Here is a 26,609-nt window from a genome sequence, read left to right as displayed (position 1 = left end):
ATCTCCTAGATAGAAGGCAACTGTCAATTCCACTTGATCTATGTAACATTGATGGACTCTCTGTAGAATTTTACTATCCAGCTGCTCACCCCTAGGGCTGCTGAGACAAAGTCCATTTGAAAAACATATACACAACTATGTTATTGGATGGGGCCAGCAAAATTGGCTGTAGCTCTTCTTGTAGTCACACAAGACCTCTGGTGGTTCACATATAACTAAATGGGATTTTTCTACTAAAAACAACTTCAAAAGGTATATGTATCAAAAATGAGGCAAAGGACATTTTATCCAGGACACACAGAAGACAGAAAGCTAATTGCAAAGTAAATTAGGTGAATAATTTTAGGGAAGTTACCATGTCTACCTTTTAATTTTATTATTTTATGTTTTCAAAGATTAAATCCCATTAAGATTTTGGTTTTATATCAGTTTTCAGAAATAAAGCATCTTTCTACTGTCATTTCTTATAGTAAATGTAACTCATAGAGCATACAGGCCATTTAGATCTAACTTAAATGGGTGATGGCTCTTATTGTACCTTTTAAACAAAATACTCTTACTACTTTTAAGACCCAAGTCACCAAAGTATACCTGAATTGTTTAGATGCTGGTGAATCACTGTGGAGGCACAAATCCTGCATTAGAACAGCAATATGGAAAGGTTGTTATCAAATTTGAACAAGTGCCAGTAGAGATTGTGACCCTTCTTTTTTTCTCTCTTTTTTCTCAGGAATGGCCAATAATGAATGAAATTTTTACAGAGGAAGAAAGTGATGACTCTGATGGAAATAATGAAGTCATAAAGCCTATGTGATTCCTAAGTAAGCCACAGATATTAAGTTCAAATTATATCTAATTATAAATTATCCAATCAATTAAACCATGAGGACTGTGTATGCTCCAATAAAAATGGGAAAAAATTACTAGAGGACACCTGGAGTGAAAAGCTTATTCACCTGTAATACTGAGGTGACAACGCACACATTCTGGTCCTTTTCAAGAACACATAAAAGGTTCAATTCTCCAGCTCAATTTACTCATCTGAAATACGGCCCTAAATGACATGCGCACAGAATGTGACATGTATTACGACTCAATTGACCTACTGGCTGAACTGAAGACTCTGAGCTTTGTCAAGGTTAATAAAAGGACTTAAGTGATGGTCAACCTACTTACCACCCCAAGTTAAACTCATCATTTCACCAACAAATATATATATATATATATGATATTTACTATCTCTGAGTGATGATGATTTTCTGTATTTCCTAAAATATTAGTAAGTTAATTGAATAGGCATGGTAGATGAAAGAGAAGGAAGTGAAGAAAAGAAGGTAATTAAAATGTAATATCTCTGTGCCAAATATTGGGGACGATTTTCATATAAGGGATTACATTTAATTCTTGCAGTACCACTATGAGGTAGGAACTGTTAACTCTAGTTTTACAGAAGAAGGAACTAAGACTTTGGGAAGCTAAGTCATTTGCCCCAAAATATACAACTAATGTGTGGTAGGGCTGGAATTCTAATTATGTCTGTCTGATTCTACAGCCCTGGCCCTTACCACTACATCCTCCTGCCTCTCAGTTCTTCTGTGTCATTCACTCTCCTTTTTGGTTAAGTTGCAGACTTAAGCTTGTTACATAGGATTGAGAAAAACAGATTTGACTTTGTTCCTACAAAGCACAGTGAGATTTAGGCAAAAAGCCTGGAGCACATCATTCCAATTCCTAACAGATTAACAAAAAATTATATACAAAATCATCATTATGATGTCAAATTTTCCTTGTAGACCACCTGTCAAACCAAATATATCACAGAAAAATAGAAATAACAGTAACACTTGAAAACTAATTCTGCAAATATCGAATGGTTGACTATAAGTAAAAAAAAAGCGTAACAAAAAGAGAAATAACTTTAAGATATTCTTGGTGCTTTCTGAAGGTTTCTCAGCTTTGGCTAAATGTCAGATGACTGCCTCCATTGGTGAAGTCTAATAGAACGTCTTCACAGGACTTGGCAAAGCAAAAAGGAAAAATAGCAGAATCAAATTTATCTAAAACTGTAGCTTTCAATTCCAAGTAATCAATAGGCTGGATAGCTTATCAAGATAGTTCAGGCCAGGGGTTGGCAAACTTTTCCTGTAAAGGGCCAGGTATTAAATATTTTAAGTTTTCTGGGCTTACCACAACTATCACAATTAAAATATCACAAATATTTTAACTTTGTGGGCCACTGGAATATCAGAGTAGACATAGGCAATACATAAAAAATTTAGGGTAGTTGTGTTCCAGTAAAACTTTATTTGCAAATACATGTGGTGGGCCAGATTTGGCCCACAGGTTGTAGTTTGCCAACCTCTAGCTTAAGCAAGGGTGGGAGTGTAGGAGGTTTGCTTAAAGTACTGTCACATACAAGACAGTAGGTTCTTGATAAGGAGGGAAGGAAACAGGAAGTAGAAGGAAGCCATAGCATTGCAGTGATGCTAAAGCCAGCTGGAGGGTTGATCTCCTCAGAGAAGATGGAGGGAACTATACGAATCCTATCTGGACTGGAGAAAGGAAGTGACCATTTTCATTTCAGGAATTTTCTCAGTAGCAAAATGAAAGGTTAAAGTAGAATAAAAGGTTTGAGAGCACTTTCTTCAAATGAAGTCATATAGAGTCCCAGTATGTAAAACAAATGAATCCCCTGACACGCTAGATAAAGCTAGAGTGGAAGGAGGCCTCCCCTCACAAGTGTGACCTTGAGTCAACTGGATGGCCACATTTGTTCTCAAGAAATATGAACTTCATGTGCAGTTGAAAGCCACTACGGTAGATAAATATGAAAGCTCTTTCTAATTCTGATATTCTATGAGTGTGTCATTTGATTTCTGTTTGTTCCCACTTTTAAGGTGTATCGACCCATATTCCCATTTTAAGATGTCATTGTTAAGGGCATCTTCAAATTATATATACATATCAATTGCTACATTTCTAAAAGAGTAACACAGATGGTTTGATTTAACATGTTGCTGTTTCTCTCCTTACAACAAATTGATTGCTCAAGTTTGTTCCATTGTTCAAAAATTTACCTAAAATTTTTCAATAACGAAGCCTGGTCTAAGTGTCCACGTGAACTGACTAAATTTCAGATTTGACTCAGTTTCGATCTTGTCTTCATTTGCACAGGCTGCCATAACAGAATACCACAGACGGGGTGGCTTACACTAGAGAAATTTATTTTCTCACAGGTCTAGAGGCTAGAAATCCAAGAACAGGGCGCCAGCCTGGTCAGTCCCTGGAGAGGGTTTTCTTTCCGGCTTGTAGACAGCCTCCTTCTCCCTGTGTCCTCATGGGCAGAGAGAGAGGGCGACCTCTCTGGGGGCTCTGCTTCCAGGGACACTGCACGCTCCCACCCCAGGGCTCTACCATCCTGGGCTCATGCAAACCTAATTACCTCCCAAGACCCCATCTCCAAATACATCACAATGGAGGTGAAGGCCTCAATATATGAACTTTGGGGGGCCACAATTCAGTCCATAGTAGATCTCAAAAGTTTTAAAGAGCAAGACCTTTACTAACAATTGGTGTTGAGGAGAGTAATGTTACTTTCCTTCCAAGATGTTTTTAGAAACCAACAAACAAAAATTGTCTTTTGCTTATTTCTGTCTAGTTCACTTCCTGTTAAATCAATTTTGTCATCTTTGTTATTTTTATCCTGGTTATTGAACTCCATCCTCCTATTCAGACTTTTTAAGATGAACTATTTTTAGGTAATGCCATTTGGAGGGCTGAAACAAAATAACATCACTAAAATAAAAATTAGAAGGAAATGTTACCATTGTGCTTGGAATGAATACATTAATAGGAATTGTACCTTGAATTTTTTCTTTCGATTGATTAAATGTAGAACTAGTGAAACATTTTTCCTCCAAACACTACAGATTTGAGTTCTGATTCTAATGGTCTTCTGTAAGCAGCAAGTATCTTGATTATGAAGGTGTTTACAGAAGGTGCCTTTCTACAGGCACTGGAAATTGAGTTACTTCTGTGAGCCCGGCAGACATTCTGACTGTAGGTTTTATATGAGGGAGACACTGCCTGGCTAGTAATTGTGTTTCAGTTTTCATCAGAGTTGGAAATTATTCTGCTGGTAAGTTTTCATCTTTGGCCAATGCCTTCCTCCAGTTTCTAGCACAAAGCAGGATACCAAAAAGGCATTCAGTGTAGGTGTTCCAGTTGTTTTAATGCCAGGATGCATCCTCCAAACTGAGATTTACAACCACTCAGGAAGATAATACACAGAAACACTGAAGGGGCTTGTTATAGCAATTATCTTTTGGGAGCAGAAAACATTTGTTCCTCTAAGGGTTATTTTTCAGAGAGAAATGTTGGACCATTTTTAAGCACATTTTGTCATAGACAGCTGTGGCATTTTATGCAGCAGTTTCTTTAATTTTTCACTCCTTTAGCACTAACAACAACAAAAGTTTACTTTTCTTCTTTTATAACCTCACAATGCATAATGCATAGTCACTGCAGTGAGTCCGAGAGGCAGCATGGTCTTGCATTTATCCCATTTTATCACCCACCAGAGGACACCATGTTTTCTATTACTGGTAGTGAACTTAAGGCCATTATGTGTAATTTCTTCCAGATGAGCTTTAGCACTTAACTTTATACTTCAAAATACTGAGTTATACTTAAAGCAAGCCCAGCTCGTATGCAGTTATTTCCCAGAGCAGAGAATTCAAGCCTAGTTAAAAGACATCACTTGCCCATGAGCATCTTTTCCATGACTACATGGCTTCCTAAGAGACAGACAGGTATCAAATGAAGCCTGGAAAAAATTTTTAGGTTTTGGGTGGACATTAGTAAAGAGACTAATTTACTGAAGCATAATGCTCATGAGTGAACTAAAATTGTAAAGAGCAATGTCTTTTTTAAAGCTGCAACTAAGGACTTTTTGTCTCCCTTTGCTTTATTTCATGTTCATAATCCTTTGAGGGTTTTTCCTTCTATGTTGAACACAGAAATGTGAATTTAAAAGAGGCTACTGGGAATTTAGTGCCATGATTTACCAAGTGCCTATTATGTGCAGATGTGTTAAATAAGTTATATAGTTTATTTCTAATCCTTGCAACCCTAAGAAAGATTACAGATATGCCTTCCTTTATATAAAATCCTTATAGCCATATATGTTCAAGAATTCACAATTATTTGAATTTTAAAAGATAAACATGTGTGTATACCACATGTTCTCAACCAAATGGGAGTCTGGTAGGGCATTTTGGAGGCAAGTAAAATAGTATTTTCAGTGAAACATGAGTCATCATATTAAGTGGAATTACAAAAACACACATTAAAAATGGTTCATTAGTAATCATCAGTAAACTTGTCATGCATTCATTTGATATGTTTTTCAGAGGTTTTTGGATTCTTTACTTTTGAATTTGTTATTGTAGATGTTTAGGCAAGTTAATGAGAGGTAAAACAATTTGCTCAAAGTTGTACAACTAGAATACAGTTAGGTGGAGATTCAAACCCAGGATTGTCTGCCTCCCAAGTCTGTGTTCTAATAGATGGAAAGAATAGACAAGTCAAAGATGATCTTGGGATATGATCTTGGGGAAGAGAGAGAAGAACAAAATAGAGGTCAGGCAGGAGGAAGAAGGTAACAGAAGAAAAAGACAGTAAATTGAGTAAAGTAAAAGAAAGTCATAGCATCAGCTGCCCCAAGGTAGGCAGAGATACAGAGAAATGAGTCTTCAGAAAGAGAAAGGTGATGGGATGGATGGAAGAGGGAAATAGCATGTGTTTATCTAGAAAAGATGAGACTGAGTAGGGTTCTGTACAGATTGCAGGATGAAGTTGTGGGGGTGACATAAACCTGTGCATATACCAAATCATCTCTAATTTTCATAGCTCATGGCTACTTAGTAAAATATATTTAAACAATGCCTACTGTATGCCAAATATTAGGGGAATCTATGAAAAAGGTGGTACACTCATGGTCCCAACACTTATTAGCTGTATGACCTCAGCAAAGTTACTTAACCACTGTCGGTTGCAACCAGTTCATTTGCAAAATAAAGATAATATTATATCTAGCTCATAGATAGTAAATGGTGATAATCAAATGACATAGTACATAGAAAAAACTTAGCAGAGTGCCTAGCACAAAGCAGATGATATAAAATTACCAGTATTATTACAGGAATTTTATCCTTTGAGGCAACTGGTTTCTCCAACCAAAGGTAAACTATCCACATGGTGGGAGTATTTGGAAAAAGCAAACCAGCGTACAAAGTACCAACGCTGGTCAAATATAATTGCTGTTCGATCAGTAATCCTGATAAGTTTGCTCTATTTTCAACTCCAGCCCTAACTTGCTGTGCTATTTTGAATGAGTCATTTAATAGCATCTGCTCCCCCCTCTGTGAACTGACTTCTGCTCTTTAACTCAAGGGTATTGGAGCAGGCTTTGGGGATAAATGAAGGAGAAATCACTGCTCCAGCTAATGTGCTGCGCCACAACATGGGTTTTTAGAGAACTCTTGAACTTGCTGATTGGAAGACTAGGGAAGGTACACACTGAAAGAAAGTAAGCTTCTCTGTACAGGAGACCACAGTGTAAGCAGAGGGAGTCTGAATAAACATCCCTTTTCTCAATCTTGCAATACTATTTCTTTTCAGAGGTATGGTGCTCATTTGAATACAGCGATTATTTTCTTCCAAATCAGTAAATTGAGAATTGCCAAGATTACTGATGTATTTCAGCTGCTTTTCAGTATAGGTTGGCAATCCAAAGGACAGTCATTTGTTCCTGACAACTGTCACCTGCTCAGGGACCATCAATAATATGCTTTGTAGGCAATTACTTACCCTTGACAACTATGGTGTTCTGCCTATCTTGATGATAGCATCCTTTTAGGAAAAAGAATGAAGACGTAGGGTATATTCAGTGCGTTGGGTGCACAACTGGGAAAGAAGCTGCTAGGAGACAATTATGTGAAAGCAGTGTTTACTTACATATTTGCTATAAACGAAATGTGGCAAATCCATGTTGAAACCTCAAGTGGAAAGCTACCATCTTGAATACAAGAAATATATATATGGAAAATCTTGGGCCATATGACTATGACCCCTATTATATACAGGATTCATTTGCTGAAACTTTAAAGGAGTACCCAAAGGGACTAAAATATTCTCTTTAAAGAAAAACTAAAGTCTTGAGACAATAGCTCAGTGACTAGACCTAATACCTCCCTCTAAATGCAGATACTCTCAGTCTGAATTCTCTTATCTTCCAATCATTCTGCTGTCACACTCAACCACTTTCACATTCCCAGCCCCACTGTGAATTCTCTGAATCTTTTCGTGCTCCCATTGCCTGGAATCCTTTTCCATTCTCTCTTCTCCTAATCCCTTAGTTAATCACACACATTTCACACTGTCGCTTTGTCTGGGAAAGCTCCCCTGGCCTCCTCCTACAGAAAACTCCTTAACCTCCTCATGGCTAAGGCTCCTCCACTGTGCTCACATAGCACTTGACCCCTGCATGGTAAAAGTTCCTCTCCTTGTCTGCTCTTCCACTTGACAACAAGCAGATTGAAGGCAAGCGTTTGTTATGTTCACAGTTGAATTATCGGAGCCCATCACAGTGCTAGTCACACAGCAGACATTTAGAAAATACCTACGGAACAGTGACTGACTGAATGAATGAGGCTACTTGGATGAAATTAATCAAAGGATTACTGATTTTCTAGTTTATTGTACCACTGCCTATATCAACACCACAATAAAAACTTACTAAATGTCTCTTAGAAATGAATGCCTCTCAGGCTTTTATAACCATCCAGATCTAGAGCCATCCAAAGAGCTGACAGCTGTACATCATCATGGGGTTCTAATTCTAGTTCAGGGTTTAAGTAAAGTTATGATCATAACGTCAGTGACAGAAAAAACTTGTCTTGGCAACCCATTAGTAGTCTTGTTGATGAGAAAGAAGAGAGTGAGAAATGGAAGTCTCAGTAACCTTGAAAGTATTTTTCATTGGAGAACATTGGCATTAGCCTGTCAGAAAACTAAATGGAAATTGTGATGAACAGTAAATATGTTGTGAACATGGTCAAGTGGGATCATGACTCAAAGAACTGCCTACTATTTCTACAAAGTCACAGTCTGGTTGCCCAGCAACCACTCCATATGCGAGCTGCACAGAATGATGACATTTTAGATACCAATCTCAGAAGTAGACTGACAAGCCAGAATCAATGACTTCCATTAGCCCCATCAGCTTACTCAGCTGTGAATGAGTCTCATCCTTTGCCTACACAAAAGGTGAGGTCTGTCAAAAAAGCACATAAACAAATACCTTGGGTGCCTTGGGATACCTTGGATGTCTTCAGGATGGCTGAACTCATTATCTATACAGATTCAATTATCTGTGCTGCCCCAGACTCTATCCATTGCCCTAGTTAATAAGTGCCTTTCTGCTGGCTTTGGCAGAAAGAGAAAGAAGACATGTGTTTCTTGTGCCATTTTTGAGTCTCATCTTCCTCCTAGTCTGTCACTTTTACCACCTACTCTCCAAAAGAAGGGAACTAGTAAACTGCAAAGTTAATGTTTTTATTAACATTTTTTTATTAATCAATAGGAACAAAGAACACTGTAGTAGAAAATAGACAAAAGGGCATCAGTGAATCCATATACAAAATGGACAAATGATTAAAATCAAGTAAACATTTGTTAAGGATTGCTATACCATTCTTTTATGTTATATACACCAAACATTTTTATATGCACTTGGGTTAATTCACCAATTACTCATATGACTTAATTTTATGAGATACATGTCAATATTACCTACATTGTTTAAGTGAGGGAACTAAAGTACAGAAAATTTAAATAACTTACTGCAGGGTAAATAGCTAATAAATGTGAGAACCTGGATTCAAACCAGCTGACTGGTACAAAAAGGCATCCTACAGTATGGAAGAATATATTTTGAAATACATCAGAAATGATTTATCTGATAGAGGGTTAACATCCAAAATATATAAAGAACTCACATACCTCAACACCCAAAAAACAAACAATTCCATTAAAAAATGGGTGGAGGAGCTGAACAAGCACTTCTCCAAAGAAGAAATCTGAATGGCAAACAGGCACATGAAAAGATGCCCCCCATTGTTAATCACCAGGGAAATGCAAATTGAAATCACAATGAGATATCACCTCACACCAGTCAGGATAGCCAATATCCAAAAGACAAGAAACAATAAAAGCAATATGGAGTTTCCTCAAAAAACTAAAAATAGAAATACCATTTGACCTGGGAATTCCACTCCTAGAAATTTACCCAAAGAAAACAAGATCCCTGATTTGAAAAGATACATGCACCTGTGTTGATCACAGCACTATTTACAGTAGCTAAGATATGGAAGCAACCTAAGTGTTCATTGATAGATGAATGGACAAAGAAGACATGGTATATATACACAATGGAATATTATTCAGCTATAGAAAGAAAAGAATTACCATTTGCAACAACATGGATGAATCTAGAGGGTATTATTATCAGTGAAATAAGTCAGGTGGAGAAAGACAAATACTAAATGACTTATGCATTTGGAGTAAAAAAACAAAGCAAAACTGAAGGAACAAAAGAGCAGCAGACTCACAGACACGGGAGAAGGGTCACATGGATACCAAAAGAGGGGTTGGGGAAGGTGGGTAGGGAGGGAGGAGATTAAAGGGCACTATAATTCTCAATCACAATATAGGTAGGTCACAGGGAGGGCAGTACAGCACAGAGAAAACAATTAATGACTCTATAACATCTTACTGTGCTGATAGACAGTGACTGCAATAGAGGGGGTGAGGATTTGATAATACGGGTGAATGTTGAGACTGCTGTGTTGTTTATGTGAAACCATCCTAAGATTGTATATCAATGATACTTTAGTAAGAAAAAAAAAAAGAAGTTGCTGAATTGAACATTAAAAAAAAACACAACCCTACCTGACTGGCTCCAAACCCCACACTATCAACTAATCCACAATACTGTCTTTGGAGAAGAAATGAAAGAGCCAACAATAAGTACATCAAAAGTGATATTACTAGTAATCAAAGAATTTCAAATTAAACCACACAGCAGCCTGTTAGTCACCAATTCAGCTATGATTTAAAACAATGATAAAATTCAATGTAGACAGTGTTTGTAATAGCATTTAATGTGGGGAATCATTACTTTACTCCCAAATTTTTATTTAGTTGTTATCCCAGTGGAATAACAAAAAGTTTGGAGTATAATAGTGATCCTCCATATTAATCACTTGTATACTTTAAGTGAACTATGGGAGTTTCTGTAATTCTTTTATCCTATGTAGTTCTGCTTACATTTATTGAAATGTAATACTATGCCTACTTAATCTACTAAAAAATTGGGTGAAACTGGTATTTTTAGAAACTGCTGCGGAGAATATTAGTTAGTATAAACTTTCTTGAATGAAACTAGGCATTATGCATTAGGAGACCTTGAAAAGCATATCCTTTGAAATATCTGAATAAATCTATCCTAAAGAAATAATCAGAATTTCAGGCAATCACAAACATTAAAGAATATTCACTAAAACATCATTTAGAGTGTAAAGTATCAGAAGTAATCTAATGTCCAAAATTAGGGGACTCATGTAGTTATTAAGACCATCTGGATAATTCATCACATTATAGAAAAGTTCAATGCTACATGAAGTGAAACTAGTAGAATATAAAGTTGTGCATATTAAATGACTCCAGCATTATACACACACACATGCATACACACATGTACACACAAACATACACAACTACTTGCCAGAGAAACAGAAGCAAGGGGGAAAATAGAAGGCTTTTCTGAAATATATAAAGGATTCGCAGTATTTATTTTTGAATGACATAATAGACAATTTTTTATTCTAAACTTTTATCTAAAATTTTATAAAAGTTTATTCCAAATGAATTCTAAACATTTTTCATTAACTTTTATTCTTAATGCAAGAGTATTAAAAAATAGTGAAAAATTGCGTTATCCCCTAAAAATTCTCTTGGAGCCTAAATTAGATGCCCAGAAAGCTAATCTAGTGATGAATTATGTTCAATTGTTAATGTTATCCAGTGGCTCAACATGTTTACCACTTCCACTTAACATTTTAATTTAAATAAATGTCTTTAGTGCCTTAAAACAGAGGATATTATGTGAAAATCTCATGTAAAAAAAAAGTCCTCAGAGCAACACAGTATTTTATAGTTTACAAAGTCCTTTTCTAGAGAATACAAGGCTAGTTTGATCCTGAAACAACCTTTGAGTAGGCAAGTCACAATATTAAAACTTAAGAAAAAGAGCAAACTTCACTGTTAGGTGCACAAGGGCAGCACGAAGTCTGACCTCACCTTCTCTGCACCAAGTCCTGAACCAAGCAGATGAGAAGTTCTGCCTAGGCAGGATCATGTGATTGGTCAGTAGCAGAGTCAAGGCCCAGACCTAGGGCCAAGTTCCTTTGATTCTACATCTGTCATCCTTTCCATTAAAGTATCAGAACAATCGTATGGCCATTCTGTGAGGAACACAGTAAGGAGAGAGAAAATTTCTTTTTCTGAGCTCCTGCTATAGCCAGATGTAGAAAAGCAGCATGGGAAAAAATAATAATAAAAAAATAAAGAAAGAAAATAAAAAAGAAAAGCAGCATGGTACATATAGGCTTCTAGGTGGACTAAACCAGGGATTAAATCCACAGCCAATTGTTTACTACATGATCTTTGCAAAAAACAACTTTTTTAAGCTTTCGTCTTCTTGGTTGTAAAATAAGAATAGAATGCCCACATCTGTAAGCCTAATATAAAGATGAAATAAGATAAGATATATAATGTGTTTGGTGCCATGTGTCCTTGGGCACAGCAGCTATTTCTCGCTCCTGCCACCCACCCCATGACTATCCCACCCTATTACTGTACAGGCACATGGATAAGCCTGCCCATCTCCCTTTTTGTATTCATGGAAACACTGAGTTAAGCGCCATCCTCCAAAGAAGTAAAATACAGTGCAATGGGCATGAATCTTTAAAATGCTCCCTGTTCCTAGATATTTTCTTATAACTATACATATGCTAAAATAAGAAGCTACTTGGATACTGTAGTATTCAGTTATATGTTCAGTTTAAAGAATCTTAACTGAGTAAAATACAATTTTGACTGTATGTGACCAGGGCCTTCTTAAATCATCCATTTTTATTTTCTTTTAAAACTTGGACATTTTGGGTTGAAGATATGCAATGGGAAGATGCATATACATTTTATCTCATCACTCAGAAGGCTTTACATTAAGCTTAAAAGCTTTGGCTAAAGTGCAAAAACTCTAGAGACTCATTTTAAATAGCAGGAGAAATTGAAAGGATTTTAACCCATCTGCAGTCCCAGTGTTTGGCAGGAGGCACCTTTTTTCAATTGACTTTTCAAATGCCTGTAAGTCATCAAGCCTGCAGTTTTCAACCTTTTCAAAAGATTATCAGCAAACCTTCCCAAAGAATTGAGACTTGAAAAATCTTAAGTTATTTAGATTTTCACTCTGGAAGTGGGGTGACTAAAGACATTGATAGTAATTTTAATGAAATGAAGGTTTCCAAATTAACTTGAGATGTAAAGACAAGAGTTAACTACTTCTATGCAGATAGAAGAGAGACCAAGGAAAGGCTTCATTTGAACAGCACCCTGCCATAAAACTCTTGCTAGCAAGTTCTGAAATTGGGCTTTTTTGCTAACATCTGCTAGCTTTGTAGTGGGAATGCTTGCATGAAATGTCCAATAACTACAAAGATAGGCCAGGGAATGATCCGTATCTCAGAGGGAACCAATTAATAGTCAGACTGCCACTAAATCAGGGTCCCTGCGCTCAGCATGGCTGCGTGAAGCCCTTCGATGCCCCTCCCATGGTTCATTCAAAGTAAAACATTCTAAATTTTAAGATGAATGTAAGTTCAACAAAACACTCATTTATCCTTCTTGATTACTTTCTTCCTTTCATTTTTGAAACTGAGATATTAAATTACGAACAGATACGTTTTCTCATTCATCTTGAGGTTGCCCTTGCTTTGCTGATTCCCTGAACATGAACTTTGTTTACATGTCAGATCATCAAGCACCAAACAACACAATTATTTTTCCAAAACATCCAGTAGTACTAAAACATTTGTGTTTTAGAAAAATCACTTTTATAATGTATAAACAATTAACTTTTTTTCTTGCTCTTCTATAATTCTTTGTTCATGTCTCAGAGCATTGAATAATACTGCTTTGAAATTACATGAAATATTTTGCATAAAAGCATATAAAATATAGACCATTATATTAAATGATAGGTTTATAGCACATTATAATTCTGTGTTCTTATGTCCATATGTCCTGAAGGTAGAGAAGCTGTTTCTTCCTTGCAGTTTCTGTGCCTACAACAGTACCTGGTATAGAGCAGGCACTCAGTGTTTGATAAGTGAATGAGAGATTCCAGGGAATCTGAACGGATTTTCTGCTGTTGGTGTTACTGGTAGCATCTCTCACATAATGAGAAGGAGAGTTTCCAGAAGTTCCATGATTGCCCAAAGCCAACAGAGGCAGAGACAGAAGCAGATCTTAGATGGCCTCTCTGACGTCCTGACGGAGTGCCCGTTTCACCACACCACCCACTTACACAAGGAACAGCTGTGGCTGCAAACAATATAACGGGTTTCTGAAATGTGTTTATGTTGGATATAGCTATAAAAGAGCTGCTTCCTGTAAACTTAGCTACCAAAATTAGTTACACTCACTTATAAATATGGATGTAAACATTTGAGTGTCATATCAAAAATTGCTAATTCCCCCAGACAGAAGAATCACTTTTTGGTCTGGGAAAAAACTGTCTCCATACCACTTCTCCTAGGCCCTCAGCCAGGTTCCTCAAATACTGCACTCTTCGGTGAGTCTCAGGGTTTGAGAGTGGGGGAAGATGGAAGGAAAACTAGAATTTCTTGTAGGCTACACCTCCTATCCTCCCTGAAGGCAATAAAGCACAGAGTCATACACTGCTTGTATGGAGGGAGGATAGAATGGGGGTGAGGGGTGGGGAATTGACAAGAAAATGCAGGAAGAGAAAGAATATTCATATCTCAAAACATTTTCCAGCCATAAATACTTCTGCAGTATATTTACAAATCAGGAAAAAATAAAATTACTACAGCAGGAATATGAATGGAAAAATTCACAAAATAAGAATAAAATATTTTCTATCTCTATTTCAGAATAATCTACTTTCCTAGTAATTAAAAAAAATACAAATTGAACCCTTTGTTTTGGACTCATGCCAGCAAAGATTAAAATGTTTTATAATAAATGGTATTGGAGAGAATACAAGAATACTCCTTTCAACAGACTTCTCCAGGAAATTTTTTTAAAGTATGTTTGAAAAATCTTCAAACCATGCATTTCTTTTGACCCCAGAAATTACATTCCCATGGATTTATCCATTGAAAATAATCATAAAAGTTGACAAAGATATTTGTATGGAGATGTTCATTATATCAACCTGAATGCCCAGCAATAGGGAATTGGTTATAAATATGGCTACATCATACAATGGCATCTTCTACAATTGTTAGAAGTGATGCTGATAAGTTACAATGGGAGTTGATAAAATAGTATTAAAGTATATCTGTGCATATTTGTATACACATAAAAGCCTTGAAGAACCATATAATATGAACAATGGTTATTTCTTGAAATTCTCTAAAATGGGAATTTGGCAGCAAAGACTGTTCATGGGGACAAAGTAACAAGATCAACATAAATGACAAGATCCTTAAAGGGACTTTGTCCTTCAGTTCCCCTGAGGTTCTCTATGTCTAAGCTGTATTGGCCACATGGTAAAATACTGTAAATGCATCACTTTAACCTCCAGTACTCTGTTACCATTTGCCTGGTCTTTTCTTCTGCAGGGGTTCCTCCAGGAGCCCAACTTCAGGTCGCCTTATGAATGTAAATTCCTAATTCCCAGAACTGCATGTTATTTCTCTCCATGTTCCCAGCTCTAGATTAATACCTCTCTTATCTGTCCAAATGCACACATCTTGACCTCTGTTAAATAGCAACTGATGCTAATGAGCTAATTGATTAACTATGATTCAATAAAAAATATTAGCCAACATTTTCTTATAAGGGCACCTCTTATAAAGGCACATGTTTTTCTCAAAGAAAAAACAAAGAAATAGCAAGTATGATTCTCATGCCCAAAGCCTGGAAGACTAAAAACAAGAACAACTAAATAATGGTAGAGATTTTAAAAACTAACAAGAACAATGTGAGCTACATCACAGTGTAATACGTGTTGAAAGAATCGGTGGTATTAGATGAGTTAAAGATTTGGAAATCATTAAGACCTGAATTTGAAAGCAAGACATGCCACTTCCTTGCTCAGCCAAGGCCTCTTAATTCCTGTGGGTCTCTTTATTTTTTTTTTACTATTTTTTTTTTTTTTTTACTATTATACTATTTTATAGTATCTATTTTTTTTACTATTATACTATTTATAGTATCTATTTTAAAATAGATACTATAATAGTAATAGCTTTTTCACAGAATTTAAAGAAACTGAGTATTTGTAAAGTATTCCATTCATGATGTACAGCTATGATTAATGCCCTTCAAAACACCCATTGACAATATCACCCTACATGATAAGTTATCTGGTCTACCACCACCAGGTTAGACCAACTCTGTTAACTTCCCCCTGCCTTGGGAAAAGTACCTGTGTTAAAACCAGGCAGGAAAAAATCACCTTAGTCACAGAAACAGACACACATTTAGACAATCACATCTAGTCAGGTACCATCACTGGCCCTTGGCCCCTGGGAAATGCTAGTCATTTCTCTGAGTGATAAAGAATACCAGACCAAAGATTTCAGTTGAGTGATATGGATAAGGCAAATACCATCTGAGTCTTATTTTTAAAACATGCCTTTAGTCCATGGTCTTTCAGTACCAAGAAGTTTTCAGAAGCCACAGGAAAGACAATCCCTATTTTATTTCTGTCTCAACCTGGATGAACAATTTTCAGATGAACATTGAAATTATTTTAAGGGTTTGGGTCCTCTCTGGTACTTTCCCACTTAATTGAACTTTGGCTTAAAAAAGACTCTAAAATCCCAAACTTTCAAAATAAGAGGAGGCCTGATTCCTTTAAAGATGACAAATCTCTCAAATAGTGGATATGGTGGTAGAGCCACTGTTTTTTCCCCAGCCTTATTGAGAAATAATTGTCAGATTTTAAAAAATGTATATACTTAGGATGTACATGTGATGATTTGGTACACATGTTACTTAACACCTCCATCACCTCACATAGTTTCCATTTGTGTGTATGTGTTGTGTGCGGTGAGAACATGTAAGATCTACTCTACTGTCTTAGCAAATTTCAGGTATATAATACAGCATTGTTAACTATAATCACCATGCTGGACTTTAGATACCCAGCACTTCTTCACCTTATAACTGACACTGTGTACCCTTGACTGCAAGAGATCACAGAGAATGGGGGAATTGCCAGATGGGTAGAAATTAGCAAATAAGACTTTAATTTTAAAAAGAATAAAACGTCAAAATTCTGCAAATTATAGATTCTGTGAACTTGTAACTGAACCATAGAATCCTGAAATTGCTTATGTATTATATGATTTATGAGCCTTTAGAACATAATCCCACGATCACTGCCATACTGAAAGTCACATTGTGAATGTAGAAGAGATTGTAGACTTATTTTATGTAAGTATGTTAGAGTGGAGGATCAGAGAAATAATGCTTCCTATGTATTTAACATTTGATGTTTCTCAAGGCATTTTCACAGTATTCCTTGAAGCCTTGTAGCAGCTCCATAGGGCAGAAATGGGGTTTTATTCCAATTTTATATAGGACAAAACATGTAAAACATGATTAAGGGCTGCAAGGCAGAGGAGTTAGTGAATGGAAGAGCCAGAACATTAACCTGACCTTGTGATTACTGATCCAGTGTCCTGGCCACAATTATACTTCCTTTCCAGAGGCCGAAACTATAGATGTCAAGATATTAGGAGGAAGACTTTTTCTTTAATTTTTTGAACTGTTTAACAATGGAATGATTTGTTTCACAAGAGCCAAACTAACAAATGGCTGAGAAATAGGACAGATAATTCCTTCCCTGGTAAGCACTCAAGCTCCTACATCTCTAAATCCTAAATTAGAAATTTCCATAATGCTTCAATCAGTCAGAAAAGACCAGATTTTTCCTGGACATTTGCTACATACTCTAAACTGCTTGATTTTTGAACCATTGTTAAATGAATTGGCTTTGGGATGACTTCAACCTTAGTAATCACTGATAATTTCTATATAAGTATTTGTTTTGGGGGTTAATTGCTTCTTTTCTGGTTTTTATGACATAGAAGGTCATGATTTTGAAGAATTGCCCATTATATTTCTGTATATTTTTATGCAAATAATCATGATGCTAAGATAGGCTGTGATCCACTTTAAATATCTGCATCTATTTGCCCATTACATTACCTCATAATCAAACAAATACTTGATTTAAAGCTGTTGTTTTCTTGACATGACCCACTTTTCTAAATGCAGATAACCAGTGGGCACTGAAAATTCTCCAACTTTTTTAGAATCCTGCTGGAAAAAACTGGTTGAAATAAAGTCCCTTTTATGTTACTTTTTGACCCAGTCTTCCAGCTCCACTACTTACCACTTGCCATCCTCCCCGATCATGCTTGTGCATGTGAGTGTGCTTGCAGTTACATTCTGTGCACAGATGCATGTGCACATACAACTGTACACACATGCACACACAACTGTACATGCATATACAGATGCATACATAGTTACACAGTTACATTTGGAGAAGTTTGATGATTTCTCCAGGAGCATGTTTAAAGTTATACAGAATTTAGTCTTAGGCATGTAAATTAAGCTAAGTCAGAAACCAACAGTCACTGAAATATAAGTTAGTCCTCTCAGCTCCAGTCTTGTGAATTTTCTTGGCCTTTCCCCTTTGTTTTTTCCTCTTCACCCAATTCCAATGTAAAACCAGCTCTGAATGTTCTTGGCTTTGTTCTCCCTGCAGTAGGAAGTCCACTTGTCCATTTCTGAATTTGGGCTTCCTAGGACATTGCTGATTATCCTCCAGGCTTTTGATATCTAGCCAGTGTGACATCATCAAAGTGCACTTTCCCAAGCAGTATGGAGGTTCCTCAGAAAACTCAAAATAGAAATACCATTTGACCCAGAATTCCACTCCTAGGAATTTACCCTAAGAATGCAGGAGCCCAGTTTGAAAAAGACAGATGCACTCCTATGTTAATCACAGCACTATTTACAATAGCCAAGAAATGGAAGCAACCTAAGTGTCCATCAGTACATGAATGGATAAAGAATATGTGGTACATATACACAATGGAATATTATTCAGCCATAAGAAGAAAACAAACCCTACCATTTGCAGCAACATGGATGTAGCTAGAGGGAATTAAGCTCAATGAAATAAGCCAGGCAAAGAAGGACAAGTATCAAATGATTTCACTCATCTGTGGAGTATAAGAACAAAGAGAAAACTGAAGGAACAAAACAGTAGCAGACTCACAGAACCCAAGAATGGACTAACGGTTACCAAAGGGAAAGGGACTGGGTAGGATGGTTGGGAAGGAGGGATAAGGGGGAAAACAGAGCATTACAATTAGCACACATAATGTAGCATGGGGTTGGACATGGGAAAGGCAGTATATACAGAGAAGACAAGTAATGATTCTATAGCATCTTACTATGCTGATGGACAGTGACTGCAATGGGGTATGTGGGGGAGATTTGATAATGGGGGAGTCTAGTAACCATAGTGTTGTTCAAGTAATTGTACATTAATGATATAAAAAAATGCACTTTCCCAAATCCACCACGTCAGAGCCTGTGCTGGCTCATCCCTTTGAAGAAAGGAGAGTGGAGGGTCAGAGAGCCAAGACCACACAGCTACCAAGCAAAGAGTGATAGTTTGTCAAATCTTTTATTTCCCAGGCAAACCCCACTCCTTTGAAAACTAGGTGAGAAAGCTTCCTTGGAAGTCTTTAAACCATGCTACATTCAAGGGTTACTGGTTATCACTGTGGAAAATTCAAATGGGATGAAGTTTGCCACGGACATTACATTTCAATCATTTTTTAGAGTCTAATTTTCCCTGAGAAAGCAAGTAAGGGAGAAAAGTTGCTAATGTTCAGCTAATATGTCTATTTAATAGGCAGTGAAATACAATAATGTCATTTTCCAGGTGTCAAAGAATATTCATTAGAACTGCTGATTTATAACCATTCTGTGGTAATATTAGTTAGAATATTTGGCCAAAAACAAAATAACAGCATTTGAAAAATGATATGGTACAAAAAAACTCCATTTAAAAAGCACCTAAAAGGCACAGATTTAATCCCCAAACAGAATCAGACTTATACGGCCAAAATAGAAAATGACTTGGGTTACCAAAAGATAAGATCTTTGACCATAGACTTCCTTGACAGGCTTGCCATGGAGCCACCTGTTCAAGCATTTGAACTAATTTACTTGGCTTTAGAAATTCTCATCTGTTAAAATGAGAATAGACTTGGTTGTATAGCATATTAAGTCAGATTTAGTCGTTAATATCTTAGATTGAATTAATTTATCAGGTCTCTTCTTAAGTATAGGAGAATTTTGTGTCACCAAAGTCTATTGTAATTCTGTTAAGAGGAGTAAAAACACAGAGGAATGCAACATACTACAAGGGAGGGTCAAGCATGACAGAGTCCCATGGAAGGGTACAGAGAAGAACACAAGGTCAAACAAAACTGAGGTTAACAATAAAGATGAGGACCTGCTTCCTGAAAGATGGAGCAGATAGATTGTTTTCCAGTCCTCCAGCTACGTACAGCTAAAAATTGGTGGTCTTACATAGAAAATAAATGTATGGAGCCTTTGTAAGGTGGAGTAAAGAAGGCAAACTGCCTAGGGGACTGAGTAATGTTTTGAGTTCCTTGGGTTTTCTTTTTGACTCATATATCCCAGACTGGATAAGCCAGCAAACAGAAAATGCCAGTGAATGCCAGTGAGAACAGACAAAAGATGCCCTGAGGAAATAAATGGAGACATATACCATGTTTATGGATTGGAAGATAACACAGTAAACAAGTTAGTTCTTCCCAGATTGATACACAAGTTTAACATTATTCATATTAAAATCCTAGCAAGATTATTTTTCTAGATCTAGACAAGCTATATTAGAACTGTATTTGAATAGTTATTTATTCTATATTTATCTATGTTAGAATTAAAACAACTTTGGAAATTGGACATAATATCAATTGAATAGAAAAGAGAAATAGTCCCATGGTAAAGCCAACTGGTTTTTGACAAGAGTACAAAGGCAATTGAATGGAGAAAGAATTCAACAAATGGCCCTAGAACAATTGGATGTCTGTAAGAAAAAAAAAAAAGAATCTTAACCCAAATCTCACACCTTTTACAAAAACTGATTACAAGTGGATCATAGGTTTAAATAAAAATGTATAACTATAAAGCTTTTAGAAGACAAAAGAGGAGAAAATTGTTGGGATATATGTCTTGTGAAAAATACTTAGACATGACACCAAAAGCTCAATCCATATTTTAAAAAGTCAGTAAATTGTACTTTCTCAAAGTTAAAAACTTTTCTTCTTTTAACCACCTAAGAGGATGAAAGACAACTTCGGACAAGCAAAAAACATTTGTAAGCCACTTACTTGGTAAAGGACTCAAATCTATAATACATAAAGAACTCTCAAAACCTCACAGTAAAACCAACCAAGAGTTCATTTAGAAATGGGCAAAAGACATTAAGTGTATTTACAAATAAGAACATGAAAAGATATTCAATATCATTAGGTATTAGGGAATGAAGATTAAAATCACAAAGAGATATCACTATACATCTATCAGAACAGCTAAAATAAAAAGTAAAAATTCCACATGTTGGCAAGAGTGTAGAAAAATTGGAATGCTCATACTTTATTGATGGGAATGAAAAATAGTACAGCCATTCTGTAAAACAGTGTGTCAGTTTCTTTGAAAAAGAACTGAACATACACTTACCATACAATCTAACAATTGCACTCTGGGCACATATCCCAAAGAAATAAAAAATTCCACACAAAAATCTGTACAGGATGTTCATAATATCTTTTTTTTTTTTTGTAGTAGCAAAAAAATTGGAGACACTCAAAATGTCCCTCAAAGATGAATAGTTAGACTGTGGTATACCAATATCACAAAATGCTACTCAAAAAGAGAAAAATGAATAATTCATATACATATCTTGGATGGATCTCAAAGGCATTGTGTGGAGTGGAAGAAAAATATATCTGATCACATACCCTATGATTTCATTCATGTAGCATTCTTGGTAAAATTATAGAGATGAAAAATAGATTGGTGATTTCTGGAGACTAGGGATATTGCAAGGGAAAGGTGGGTTTAACTGTAAAGAAGCATGAGGGACATCTTTGTGGTGATGGAATAGTTCTGCATTTTTATTCCCCCAGTTTTATTGTGATACAGTTGACATACAACACTGTATAAGTTTAAGGATACAACATAATGATTTGATATATGTATATATTGTAAAATGATTACCACAATGAGTTTAGTTAATATCCATCATCTCACATAGTTCCAATTATTTTTCCTTGTGATGAGAACTTTTAAGGTTTACTCTCCCAGCAATTTTCAAATATATGACATAATTATTAACTGTAGTCACCACACTGGAAGTTTGTACATTTCTACTACTTTCATGCATTTTGCACACCCCTTTCCCCCACTTTTGATAACCACCTATCTGTTCTCTGTAAGTTCAGGTTTTCTTAGATTCCATATATAAGTGAGATCATACAGATATCTCTTTCTTTGTCTGACCTACTTCACTTGGCAGAAAACCTTCAAGGTCCATCAATGTTTTCACAAATAACACAATTTTCTTCTTTCTTATGTTTGAATATTCCATTATACATACATACACATACACACACACACAGCATTTTCTTACTCATCTGTTGATAGACACTTAGGTTGTTTCCATGTCTTGGCTTTTGTAAATAACGCTGAATGACATGGGAGTGAAGATAAGTCTATGAGAGAGTAATTTCATTTCCTTCAGATATATACCTGGGAGTAGAATTGCTAGATCATATGGTATTTTTAAGTTTTGGAGAAATCTCCATACTGTTTTCCATGGCGGCTGTACCAATTGATTTTCCCACAGTGCACAGGGGCTCCCTTTTCTCCACATCCTTGTCAGCACTTGTGAACTCTTATCATTTTCATAACAGCAATCCTAGTTGGTGTATCTCATTGTGGTTTTGATATGCATTTCCCTGATGGTTAGTGATGTTGAGTCCCTTTTCATGTACCTGTTGGCTATTGGAATATCATCTTCAGAAAAATGTCTATCTAGGTCCTTTGCCCATTTTTTAATTAGATTATTTTAGGTTTTTTTGCTGTCGACTTATGTGACTTCCTTACATATGCTAGATATCAATATGTATCTTGATTGTAGTGGTGTTTGCATGAATCTATACATGGAATAAAATGACACAGAACTATATACATATTGTACCAAGGTCAAATTTCTGGATTTAATATTGTACTACAATTATATAAGATGTAACCATTGGGTAAAACTGCAAGAGCCTACTTTTTAGTGTCCTGATCACCTATTTCTGAGTGTGTGTGTGTGTGTGTGTGTGTGTGTGTGTGTGTGTGTGTGTTTGTGTGCGTGTGTTTGTGTGTTGGGGGAATCCCTGCACCAATAAGCAACTCTCAGACACCAGCTAGGGATCCTAAAACTCAATTCAATTCTGAAACAATCTATCTGGGATATTATCAGATTCCACGGTACTACTCCCTCCATTTCAGAAGACAGCCACAAGCCCAGGTTATTGCCTGTGCTTCTGACCAACCAGCCATAGAACTGGATGTTTCAACGTCCTCCCTCCTTGGACTTCAGACACCAGTCAGAAGCTGTTTGGTGGTGGGAATGAAACAGGAATATTGATTTCCCAGATCCCTAGGCCACAGCTCTTTCATAAATCCCCCAGACAGAAAAGCTTCTACTTCTTGCCATGTAGCTGTGACAATGTGATTTATAATAAGAAATATATATTTGGTCTTTGTCCCTGTTTCTGGCACAGGACTCCTAAAACCCTTGGAATTTCCTAAGTGATGAAAGAATAAAGGTGTGTTTTGCTATGTTAATGAAGTAGCTTTTGGATAGTCCTTGGGTAGCCAAAGGATGGGGACTGGTTGCCAGAGGAACCAACTGTGCAATTAGAGAGTTGGAACTTTCAGCCCCTCCCCAGACTGCCAGAGGGGGGAGGGACTCAAAAACTCATATGACAGTCCTGAGACTCAGTTTACTCATGCATAAAATAGAGATAATAAAAATGTTTGCCATTATATATCTCGAAAGTTTTCTGTGAAGCTAAATTAACAAATGTGAAATCTTTAGGAACTATAAAGCAGGGTTTGGTGAACTTTTCTGCCAGAGAAAGTATTTTAGGCTTTGTAGACTGCTATGGTCTCTATTCAGTGTTGTCAAGGTAGCACAAAGCAGCCACAGATAACATGCAAATGAATGGTTTGCTGCAATTAAACTTTCCTTACAAAAACACACAGACCAAATTTGACCTACAGGCTACAGTTTGCTGACCCTTCCTAGAAAGGCCTATACAAACCTTATTTTTATGTTTGGATCCTTTACCTCATGTGGATAGTAAAGCAGAGCAAAATTTAACTTGGGAGAGCTGTTAATGACAGTTCTGTCCATGACACTAATGGCTGTGTTGTTTTGGCAAATTTATTTACCTCACTGGCCTCCTGTCAGAGGTTAGGGGGGGAGGCAGTGTTCCCAGCCCAGGGTGAATAAACTGGTGAGACTGAAATGAGTCTAAGGAAAGGCTAGGTCAGGAGAAACCCGTTCATTGCTCATGAAGAATACTGGCTCTGTTCTCCCCTCTGGCTGCTGCTCTCACTCCCTGTCTCCCTGCAGTCCCCAACAAGCTCGCCTCTCTACCCACCCCTTCTGGGAGAAACTCCAGGGGCAGATCCCCAGGGACTGACAGGTGCCAGAACAATTATGCTACAGAGGGGAGGAGAGAACAGTCTCTCTCCCAGTCCGTTGTCCTGGAAGCTGAGGGAAGAAACAACTATTGATATGTAAATGGTAAGGCCTGGCGAGAGATTCTGGAAATTTGAAATTTTATCGCACACCTTTTATTATAATTAGGAAAAGGTGAGCACTATCTCTTCCAAGGTCTGAAGTGTTTAAATCTATCTCCAATTGCTTTGATAATTCTCATGAAATGTGCTTTCTCAGGTTATGAAACCTCAAAACAACTTCATCATTACAAACTCTTTATTAAAGGTTATATTTACCACATAGATCATTGGCATGGATCACTGGTCAATGAATATGAATATGACTTCTTTACTGGAGAAAAAGACAATGCTGAAAGGGAAACCTAGCTGAAAGAACTTTAATGGTGCAGCAAATTTATTTCTGGCATTTTATATTTTGTCAAGCTCCCATGTCAGGTTTCTTAAAAAATGAAATTCAACCAAGTATATCTGAAAATTGTATTGGCTTTATTAAGTGATTCATGACTCAGGCAGCATCCCATCTAGCAAGTAGAGGGAGCTTCTTTGAGCTGCAGAACAGGAAAGGTTTTCAAAGGCAAGAAGGAGTGGAAAAATGAAATTATTAGCAAAGAATTCATTGTTTTCAGCAAGGTCGCCCTCCTAGCATTGACTGGGAAATTCCATACCGACTGCTTAACGCTTACACTCCTGCAGGGGGTTGAAACTGCAGTTACATATTGTGCAGTGGGAGGCTTTAACATGAGTGACTCCATTTTGGGCCCACGGTTTTCTTTATAACAGGTTGCATAGCTCAACTGCAAAGTACTCAAATACTTTAATATGCAGTTCTTTGGCGATTCTATTTCTTAAAGTTTCATTGAAATATGTATTTTATTAATGTGGCATGATTATTTGAAAGTTATTCCAGTTAACATAAAATATTATTTCAAAAAAGGGGTTAAAATATATTGAAAATGAATATATAATTTGTTAGAAAATCAAATGAGCTGTCATCAACTATAAATTGCATTAGAGACATTAGCCATTGTTACATGCTTAAAAATAGAAGAACTAATAAAATACATTAATTATAAATGTATTTGAATTTTTAATATGTATTTAATAACATTTATGATAATTAAAATTTTGGGAATTTTTCTTAAAGACAAGAAAAATCTAGAATAGTGTGTTCCTATCATTGGCAAGACTCAATAAACAGCTGATTAATGTTAAACATAATATTAAGACTATGTGTATAAACCAAGCCCATAGTCGGCAGAAGCAAGGAAATAACAATTATTAGAGCAGAAATAAACAAAATAGAAAATAGAAAAAAGGACAAAACTGAATTTATCCTTTGAAAAGATAAACAAAACTGACAAACTCTTGGCTAAACTAAGACTCAAATAAAATCAGAAATGAAAGAGCAGACATTACAATTGATGCCACACAAATAAAAAGAATTTTGTAACTCCAGAGGGAAAATCCTGCAGCAAAATACCTTTGAAATCGAAATCAGTCAAAGGGAGAAATAAAGTAAGAGAAACCCATTTATTTCTTTCAAGCAGTCATCCACTTCTGCTCTCCCATGTCTCTCACGACCACCCAGCTACAGAAGAAGAGAGAGCTCCACCCAACCTCTCCAGTCCAGATAAGCCCTCACTTGCCCTTGTAATTACCCACTGATGTGGAGATGGACTACTTCTCTCTACCCTTTGGAAACATATTGATAGGGAGATGTACTAAGGCTAGGCAAGAGATTCTGGAAATGTAATTTTACCCACAGACTGTAAGACATTATTATGAATAATTATATGCCAACAAACTGGTTAACCTAGAGGAAAAGAAACATACAACCTATCAAGACTGAATAATGAAGAACTACAAACTTTAATGAACACAGAGACAGAATCAATAATCCAAAATCTCCCCAATAAAGAAATATCCAGGACCAGGTGGTTTCATTACCAAATTTTACCAAACATTAAAAGAGAAATTCATACCAATCCATCTCAAACTCTTTCAAACAATTGAAGAGGGAACAATTCCAAACTCATTTTATAAGGCATTACCTTGATACCAAAACCAGACAAAGACACTGTAAGCAAGGAAATCTACAGGCCATATCCCAGATGAACATAAATGCAAAAGTCCTCAACAAAACACTGGCAAACTCAACTGAGCAGCACATGAAAAGGATCATAAGAAAACGTACGCATTTGCATGAGGGTTTGGAATCAACGTGAAGATAATTTCCAGCTTTATGAGTTTATAAAGCCAAGAACTTTACATACTATTTCTTGTATATATTAACTGAACAATTTTTAAATGTTCTTTGTAGGCAGTCTACAGCAGAGAACACTTAACATATGCTAAGACATGAATGAAAAAAA

At 36.4% G+C, this 26,609-nt stretch overlaps 1 long non-coding RNA gene across 2 annotated transcripts in view; it reads right to left on the bottom strand.

The window, feature by feature from the left end:
- Positions 1-26,609, bottom strand: part of LOC108403483 (uncharacterized) — a 288,767-nt gene that overhangs the window by 200,541 nt on the left and 61,617 nt on the right. The gene's annotated exons all lie outside the window — the stretch shown is intronic.

Source organism: Manis javanica, chromosome 7 (assembly GCF_040802235.1).
Source record: "Manis javanica isolate MJ-LG chromosome 7, MJ_LKY, whole genome shotgun sequence".
In the NCBI taxonomy this organism is placed as follows: domain Eukaryota; kingdom Metazoa; phylum Chordata; class Mammalia; order Pholidota; family Manidae; genus Manis; species Manis javanica.
This window is presented reverse-complemented; position numbering and strand designations above follow the sequence as displayed.